The sequence below is a fragment of the Gracilinanus agilis genome, chromosome 3, assembly GCF_016433145.1.
Source record: "Gracilinanus agilis isolate LMUSP501 chromosome 3, AgileGrace, whole genome shotgun sequence".
Classification (NCBI taxonomy): domain Eukaryota; kingdom Metazoa; phylum Chordata; class Mammalia; order Didelphimorphia; family Didelphidae; genus Gracilinanus; species Gracilinanus agilis.
In genome coordinates, this window is record NC_058132.1 from 492,740,311 (window position 1) to 492,749,070 (window position 8,760).

The following is an 8,760-nucleotide window of genomic DNA, read 5'->3' on the forward strand; positions in this document are numbered from 1 at the left end:
AGGAAGACTCACCAGCAGGTTTGCAGTAATCCAGATATAAGATGAGAGGGTCTCCACAAGAGTATAGCCAGTTTCAGAGAAGAGAAGGTGATATATTTAAAAGATACTACAAAGGTGAAATTGGAAGACCTTGGCAACAGTTGCAAAAATGGCATGAGAAATAGTAATAAATCCAGGATGACTCCTAGGCTGGGAGCTCAAGAACCAAGAAAATATTAATGCCCCAGTAATAGGGAAGGTAGTGAGGCAGGGTGCTTTCAGTAGAGAAATAAAGAGTTCTATTTTGGATATATTGAGTTTAAGAAGTCAGGACATCTAGTTCAAGATGTCTAAAAGGCAGTGGAAGATGTGAGAATGAAGGTCAGCAGAAAGATTGAGTCAGGAAAGGTAAATTTGAGCATCATCAGCATAGATATAGTAGTTAAATTCACAGGAACTTATAAAATCACCAAGTGAAGTGGTATATAGAGAGAAGAGGACCCAAGACAGAAAAACAAGGGTCACTTATAGTTAGAGGGCACAATCTGGAGGAGGATCCAGCAAAGGAGACAGAGGAGGATTGTTCAGATAGGCAGAAATAAAACCAGGAGAGAGTGACATTATAAAAATCTAGAGAAGAGAGAATCAAGGAAAAGAGAATGATCAGCAATGTCAAAGACTTCAGAGAGGTCAAAGAGAATGGGAAAAGGCCATTGGATTTTGCAATTAAGAGATCATTGAGGGGCAGCTGGGTATCTCAGTGGATTGAGAGCCAGGCCTAGAGACAGGAGGTCCTAGGTTCAAATCAGGCCTCTGACACTTCCCAGCTGTGTGACCCTGGGCAAGTCACTTGACCCCCATTGCCCACCCTTACCACTCTTCCACCTAGGAGCCAATACACAGAGGTTAAGGGTTTAAAAAAAAAGAGAAATCATTGATAAATTTAAAGAGAACAGTTTTAATGGAATGATAAGGGTGAAATCCAGCTTATAAGGGATTAATAAGAGAGTAAGAGGAAAGAAAGTGGAGCCATCTATTAGAAAAAGCTTTTTGGAGTTTAGCTTCAAAGGCTGAAGAGCTACAGGATGCTAATATGAATAAGAAGGGTCAAGTGAAGGTTTTTATTTTCAGAATAGGAGAGAACTAGGCACATATAAGTAGGCAGTAAGAAATGAGTTGGGAGAGAGAGAAAGATTGAAAATAAGTGAAAGAGAAAACGATAGTGGGGATGCTGTGTTGCAGGATATGGGATAGAATCACTTTAACATAGAAGAAATTTGGATATCTCACAGAAAGAACAATTGCCCTGGAAAACAGAATAAAAAAAGATAACTTAAGAATCATTGGACTATCTGAAAGGCATATATAAAACAAAACAAAGCAAAAAAAAAAACCTTAGACAGCATATTAAAAGAATTTGTGAAGGAAAAGTTGCCAGATATCTTAGTACCAGGAAGCAAAGTCAAAATTGAAACAGTCTTCTAATTAGCTCCTAATAGGAATCCCAAAATAAAACACTCTGGGAATATTTTGACCAAATTGAGCACTCCTAGGTTTAGGAAAAATACTAAAAAGAGCTAGAAAGATATATTATGGAGCTACAGTCAAGATTATTGATTATTTAACAGTTATATCTAAAAAGTTGCAGAGGGCTTAGAATATGATATATTTTTTAGAACCCTTACCTTCCATCTTGGAGTCAATACTGTGTATTGGCTCCAAGGCAGAAGAGTGGTAAGGACTAGGCAATGGGGGTTAAATGACTTGCTCAGGGTCACACAGCCGGGAAGTGTCTGAGACCAGATTTGAATCCAAGACCCCCAGAATATGATATTCTAGAAGGCAAAGGAGCTAGGATTATAACCAAGAATAACCTACCCAGCAAACCTGAGTATAATCCTATTGGGGGGGGGGGGAATGGATATTTAATGAAGTAGAAAACTTTCAAGTATTTCCTGATGAAAAGAGCAGAATAGAAAATCTGACATTTGAATCCAAGTCTCAAAAGAACCACAAAAAGGTGAAAATGAGTAAGAAATCATAAAGTGTAAATAATGACAAACTATTTAGATCCCTTTATGGGAAGATGATTTATATAATCCTCAGAAATTTATAATTATTAAAGTTGTTAGGAATCCAATTAGCAGATGGAATGGGTGTAATTCTATTATGCTGGGATGATCTCAAAAGAATGGAAAGCTGAGAAAGAGAAATGCACTGTGAAGGGGGAATGGAGATGAAGAATGGGGAAAGTATACACATGGAGAATTTTATACAATTAAAGGAAAGGTCAGGGTAAAAGGAGGTAATATTTTAACCTCGCTTTCATTTGAACTGGTTCAAGGAGGAAAGAACATACATACCCACACAAATGTGTATAGAAATTGATCTTACTCAATAGGGAAGTAGGAGGGAAAGGGGTTAATAGGAAGGATTGAGGATTAAGAGGGAAAGTAGACTAAAAAAGATAGTTGTCAGAAGCAAAATGGAGACTTTTTGAGACTTTTGAGGAGAGGGAGGGGTAAAAAAAGGGAAGGATAAATATAAAATAATAGGATGAAGAGAAACATACAGTTAGCAATCATAACTGCTAATGTGAATGGGATGAATGCATCTATAAAATGAAACAGGAGAGCACAAAGGATTATAAACTGGAATCTAGCAATATGTCATTAATAAGAAGCATACCTGAGCCAGAAAGATTCACACAGAGGTAAAATAAGAATTCAGAGGAGAATCTATTATGCCTCAGTTGAAGTAAAAGAAGACAGGGGTAGCAATCATGATCTTGAAAAAAAGGAAAATTTAAAAGAGATAATCAAGGAAGTATATTTTGCTAAGTTTATAGATAATTATTTAATACCAATACTGCACATATATGTGCCAAATGGCATAGAATCTAAATTCTTTTTTTAAAGTCTTTCCTTCCATCTTGCAGTCAATACTGTGCATTGGCTCCAAGGCAGAAGAGTGGTAAGGGCTAGGGAATGGGGGTTAAGTGACTTGCCCAGAGTCACACAACTAGGAAGTGTCTGAGGCCAGATTTGAACCTAAGGCCTCCCATCTCTAGGCCTGGCTCTCAAACCACTTAGCCACCCAGCTGCCCCCAGAATCTAAATTCTTGAAGAAAATGTTGAATGAGTTACTGGAGGACACAGAAAATAAAACTCCTATACCTTGAGACCTTAATTTATCCCCTCTGACTCAGATAAATTTAACCATAAAATTAATAATACACAAGTTAAGGAGATGAATAGAATTTTAGAAAAGTTAGATTTGATAAACCTCTAGAGGAAATTGAAGGAGAATAGAAAGGAATACCCCTACTTTTCAGCTGGGTATGGCATCTACCAATAAGCACAGGGAAAAGTGTTCTAAATCTCTTATAATTAGAGAAATGCAAATCAAAACAACTCTGAGGTACCACCTTACACCTAGCAGACTGGCTAAAATGACAGCAAAGGAAAGTAATAAATGTTGGAGAGGATGTGGCAAAATTGGGACACTAATGCATTGCTGGTAGAGTTGTGAATTGATCCAACAATTCTGGATGGCAATTTGGAACTATGCCCAAAGGACTTTAAAAAACTGTCTGTCTTTTGATCCAGCCATACCACTGCTGGATTTATACCCCAAAGAGATCATAAGGAAAAAGACTTGTACAAAAATATTTATAGCCGCCCTCTTTGTGGTGGCAAAAAATTGGAAAATGAGGGGACGCCCTTCGATTGAGGAATGGCTGAACAAATTGTGGTATCTGTTGGTGATGGAATACTACTGTGCTAAAAGGAATAATGAACTGGCAGAATTCCATGTGAACTGGAACGACCTCCAGGAATTGATGCAGAGTGAAAGGAGCAGAACCAGGAGAACCACTGTGGCACAATCAAATGTAGTGGATTTCTCTACTAGCAGCAATGCAATGACCCAGGACAATTCTGAGGAACTTATGAGAAAGAACGCTATCCACATTCAGCGGAAGAACTGTGGGAGTAGGAACAGAAGGAAAAACAACTGCTTCATCACATGAGTGGGTGGGGATATGATTAGGGATGTATCTAAGTCATCACCTTAATGCAAATATTGATAATATGGAAATAGGTTTTGATCAATGACACATGTAAAAACCCAGTGGAACTGCTCATTGGCTATGGGAGAGGGGTGGGAGGAGAGGGGGTGAAGAGCACGAATCATGTAACCATAAAAATATTCTAAATTAATTAATTAAATAAAAATGTTTAAATAAAAAAATTCTATGTCTATCATTCCTCTTACAACTGTGCCCTTCACCAGGTTCTATTCTAGTTCAGGATTCTCATGAGTTCATGCTTGTACCATTGCAATTATCTCTAGCATGTTCCCCCTATTTACAGTCTCACTTCTTTCTGATCCATCCTCTACTAAATTGTCAAAGTTTTTTTTTCCTGCAAGTGGTTTGTTCTGTCAGTGGAACAGCTAGGACAAGAAGGATTTTCCCTACCAAGAAGACATGGATTTGATGGAGGTCTGCACCAGAGTTTGCAGCAAAAAGGAGCAGATAGCCAAGTCAGGAATTGCATTGGAAAATGGGACAGGATGGGAGAAGGATGAGTAGGGTCTGAGGTAAGCTGAATTAGAACTTGTTTGCAGGTGAGTCCACTAGGACCTATGCAAAGAAAGATGGGTCAAACCCATCTTTGCCTACAGAGGGAAATGAATAGAATAAGTAGATGAAGCTAGGCTCAGATTCAACCCTGCACTGAAATCTACCACTGCAAAGAGATGTCCAATAGTATACTCCAGCTACAGAGAGAGAGAGATTAGGCATATCCTACCCAAGTACTAATGTTGGAGGGGTTTGTATCCCAAATGAATCTGGAGAGTAAAAGAAAGAGGAAGACAATATTCCTTTAAGAATGTGACTGGCATTGTTCTGATTAATCTTCATTTCTTCTCATTCATTAAATGTTCACTGTTCTATTCCTTCCTGGATGTTACAAGATTGAGTGATTGACTATTTTACCCCAGGCACTTTCTAGCTTTGTGACCCTGGTCAAGTCACTTAACCCCCATTGCCTAAGCCTTACTGCTCTTCTGCCTCGAAACTAATACACAGTATTGATTCTAAAATGGAAGGTAAGGATTTTTTAAAAAGTTTTAAACATTTACCATGTGTTATGTGTTACCATATGGTAACACAAATCATTATACTTTATTACTCTTCCAAAATAAACGATTACATGATTTGAATGAATTAATAACTTAAAGCTCCCTCAAGATAGGTAATGTACTTTAGAAAGTTTTGTGAATAGTGAATTTATTAGTGACAAAGTGCTCTGTGTACAGAAAGTGCTCTATAAATATTTATTAAATAAAATTTAAATGAATAATATGACTAAAAGGAATAATTTGAAAATTTATATATCTTTGGAAAGACATTCTGATATCATAGATCTGGAGTGAGAAGGGACCTTAGAAGACATTTAGTGCAAACCTCTTATTTCACAAATGGGGAAACTGAGGCCCAGGAAAGTTAAGTAACTTGCCCAAAGCCACACAGTATCAGAGGAGAAATCTGAACCCAAGTCCTCTGAATCTAGAATCACTGTGCAGTCCACTGTACCATGCTGCCTCCAAATAATATGGTGGGAAATATTTGTCTATAAAGTATTGTTATCCCCATTTTATAGCTTAAGCAGATGAGTTATAAAAAGGTTGTCATATGTTTGGGTTCATGATAATAGCTCCTAATATAAAATCTAAGCTTTGGCATCCAAGTCTTATTACCTAACTTCACGATCTTTCTTCTCTATGACTTTACATATCCATTAAGAAATATCTAGTCAATTCATTTAGATTCAATGCAACATAATAATTCAGAAATATAGAAAAATTAAAAGTGAATTATTTTAGCAATACTACTTAACAGTCTCAGACTTATCCTAGACTCTTCCCTCTCCCTCACATCCTTCCATCCCCAATATTTTTGTACTCAAAACATAAAATTAAAGTGATAATAATGGCTTAGAAAGTCTCAATTCAATCCTTTCCTCCTTCCTTTTTTCCTTCCTCCTTTCTTTCTTTCCTTTCTTCCTTTCTTTCTTCCTTTCCTCTCCCTCCCTCTTTCCCTTCCTTCCTTCCTTTTTTCCTTCTTTCTTTCCTTTCATACATACATTTTCCAAGTCCGTGATTTTTTTGGTATAGGAGTCTTCCAGTGTGGAAATTCCCTTCATTAATGCAGAATGGCCACTTCTCAGTAATTTATATGCTTAAAGAACTGTCTTGGGGTAGGTAATGATAAGTTAAATTGCTTTTTCATAGTCATATAGTTGTTATTTTCAGATGCTGGTTTGAAAAATTGGCTCTTTATCCACTAAACCATATAGCCTCTCTAAATATCTCATATGATATTAAATTATATATTTAATTGATATATTTAACTAGCTGCGTTGCTGGCAATAGTAACATGATTATACACCAAATATCACCTCTGTGATTTATTAAAATAAAATCATTAATAAGAAATGTGTTCCATGTTGCCAGGAAGAATGCCCATACCCATGAAACCACTGGTATTTCAAAGTACTGTGGCACCATTAATAATTTCATTCTAAAATGTAAAATCCTACCCTGTCAAGTTCCTGATTTCTCACATTTTGTAAAATATCTTGACAGTAGTTGCAATATTCATCAGCAAGAAATACAACCTAGGTCAGAGAAGAATAATTATTTCAGTTTTCTTGTGAGATCAATTGCTAGATTCCTCTGCTATGCTCTGCCCCACAACTAGAGTCCTTATATTAAGCTCATTCAAGCATGGAACTTAAAAACAATAAATAATACTTTAATGTGAATAACTCCATTTAGTCTCATTTCCTATTCAAATGAACCCAGTCTTTCCTTCCTCTACTCTTCTAAATGCTACTAAATTTTGTTCTGTAACTCACTGACTCCTATTCCTTTCCCTTTATTTCTCTTTATTTTTTCTTTCAGCTTTTCTGCCAAATAAGTGGAATTCCAGTTCTGTTCCTTTCACATTGATGCCTCCCCCACCTGGGAGTTGACAAAAACAGTCCCAATCAAGGACCAGCCCTTCAGAAGTAATGGAGGCGAAGTGAAACCCCCAGATATTACTACTCCCTCTGAAAAAGTGTAGGGCCTCCTTTTCTGACCCTGAAACTTGTTGGCAGGTCTCTTCTCAGGATTCTAAGATTTGGGAAATTAGAAGTAAATCTTGTTCACCTCCATCTAAAGTATAATCAGCATAACTACTGTCTGAAGGAGTATACAAAGTGAAAGGATAATTTCTTTCCAGAAGTGCAAACTTACCATTTTATAAGAGTATTTTTTTGCCAGTTCTTGTTCCCAAAAAGGAAATCTCCTGAATTCACACAAAGGAGATCCAACTGCATCTGCTTTTGTCTGCAAATTAACATCAAGCTAGAAAAAAATGTATAAAATTTCTTATTTCCTTAATCAAATATTTATTAGCCTACAATTAACAATATAAATATAATGAACAATATAAATATAAACAAGCATCATCTTGCCAACAGATTTCATTAGTTTAACAGACTTAATGTCTGGCATATTGCTAGAGCCAGAAGGCCAGGCCACAAGACTGTTCCAAAGAAGACAACAGTATATCTAACTTCAAATTAGCCTAAACCTCTCCTTTATATGAAAGATCTATAGTTATTAGTGCATGATTATGGATTTGATCATTTGTGAATTTGGAGCCAGCATTTCCACTCAAGATAATCAAAGTGTGCTGAAGATTGAAAGAATTTGGGTATGTTAGAATATACACACTATACTTGGGTATATAGAAATATACACACTTTTCTCATTTTTTTCTATCTTATGTGCATTCTGGCATTGTCAATAATCACATCCACTTATGCAAACCATTATAAGTAAATATAAACAATTACAAGTCAACCTGCTTTATATAAGAAATGTCATTTTAAAAAAAAGATCATTTGTAAATATTTTTAGAGGCAGAGCCAAGATGGTGGCATAAAAGTTGAGCTCTTCTTTAGCTTTCCCAAATTTACCTCCAAATAATATTGAAATAATCCCCAAAATAAATTCTATGGTGGCAGAACCAACAAAAGGATGAGGTGAAGCAATTTTCCTGCCTAAGACAACATGGAAGGTTGTCAGGAAAGGTCTGTCTCACTGGAGTAAGTGTGGAAGGCAGTATAGTACAGGGCAAGCCAGCAGCAAACCTTAAGAGTAACTGAATTGGAGGCAGCAACAGTCTCTGGAGTTCTCAGCTAACAGACAGTAAAGGAGGTTAGACAAGTCACAAGAAGGAGATTACAGGGACTATTTGCTGGCATTGGGGGCAGGACTCAGTTGCACTGCTAATACAGGGTTCCAGGTCACTCTCTGTGAGTGAGGAGCACTAGCAGGAACAGGGACTCTGGCTACAGTTCTAGGGCTGAAAAAAGTGCTTGTAATTGCTCACAGACAAGAGCACAGACCAGGAGGGCAGTGATCTCACCCCTTGTAAGATTAGGTCATTTTGGAAGAACTGGAAGCTTGCAGTCCTCCAGAGCTAACTCTGAAGATAGCAAGATGAAAAATCTAAAGCTTGGAACAGTGGCCTCTCCACCACAGGAGCAAAGCCAATTTTAACCTAAAGTTAAAAGACAATAAATAAGCTGGAAAAATGAGCAAATGATAAAAAAAACTTGACTATAGAAAGTTACTACAGTGACAGGGAAGATCAAAACACAAACTTGGAAGAAAACAACACAATCTATGCAACTAGATGGAAAGCCTCAGAGAAAAATG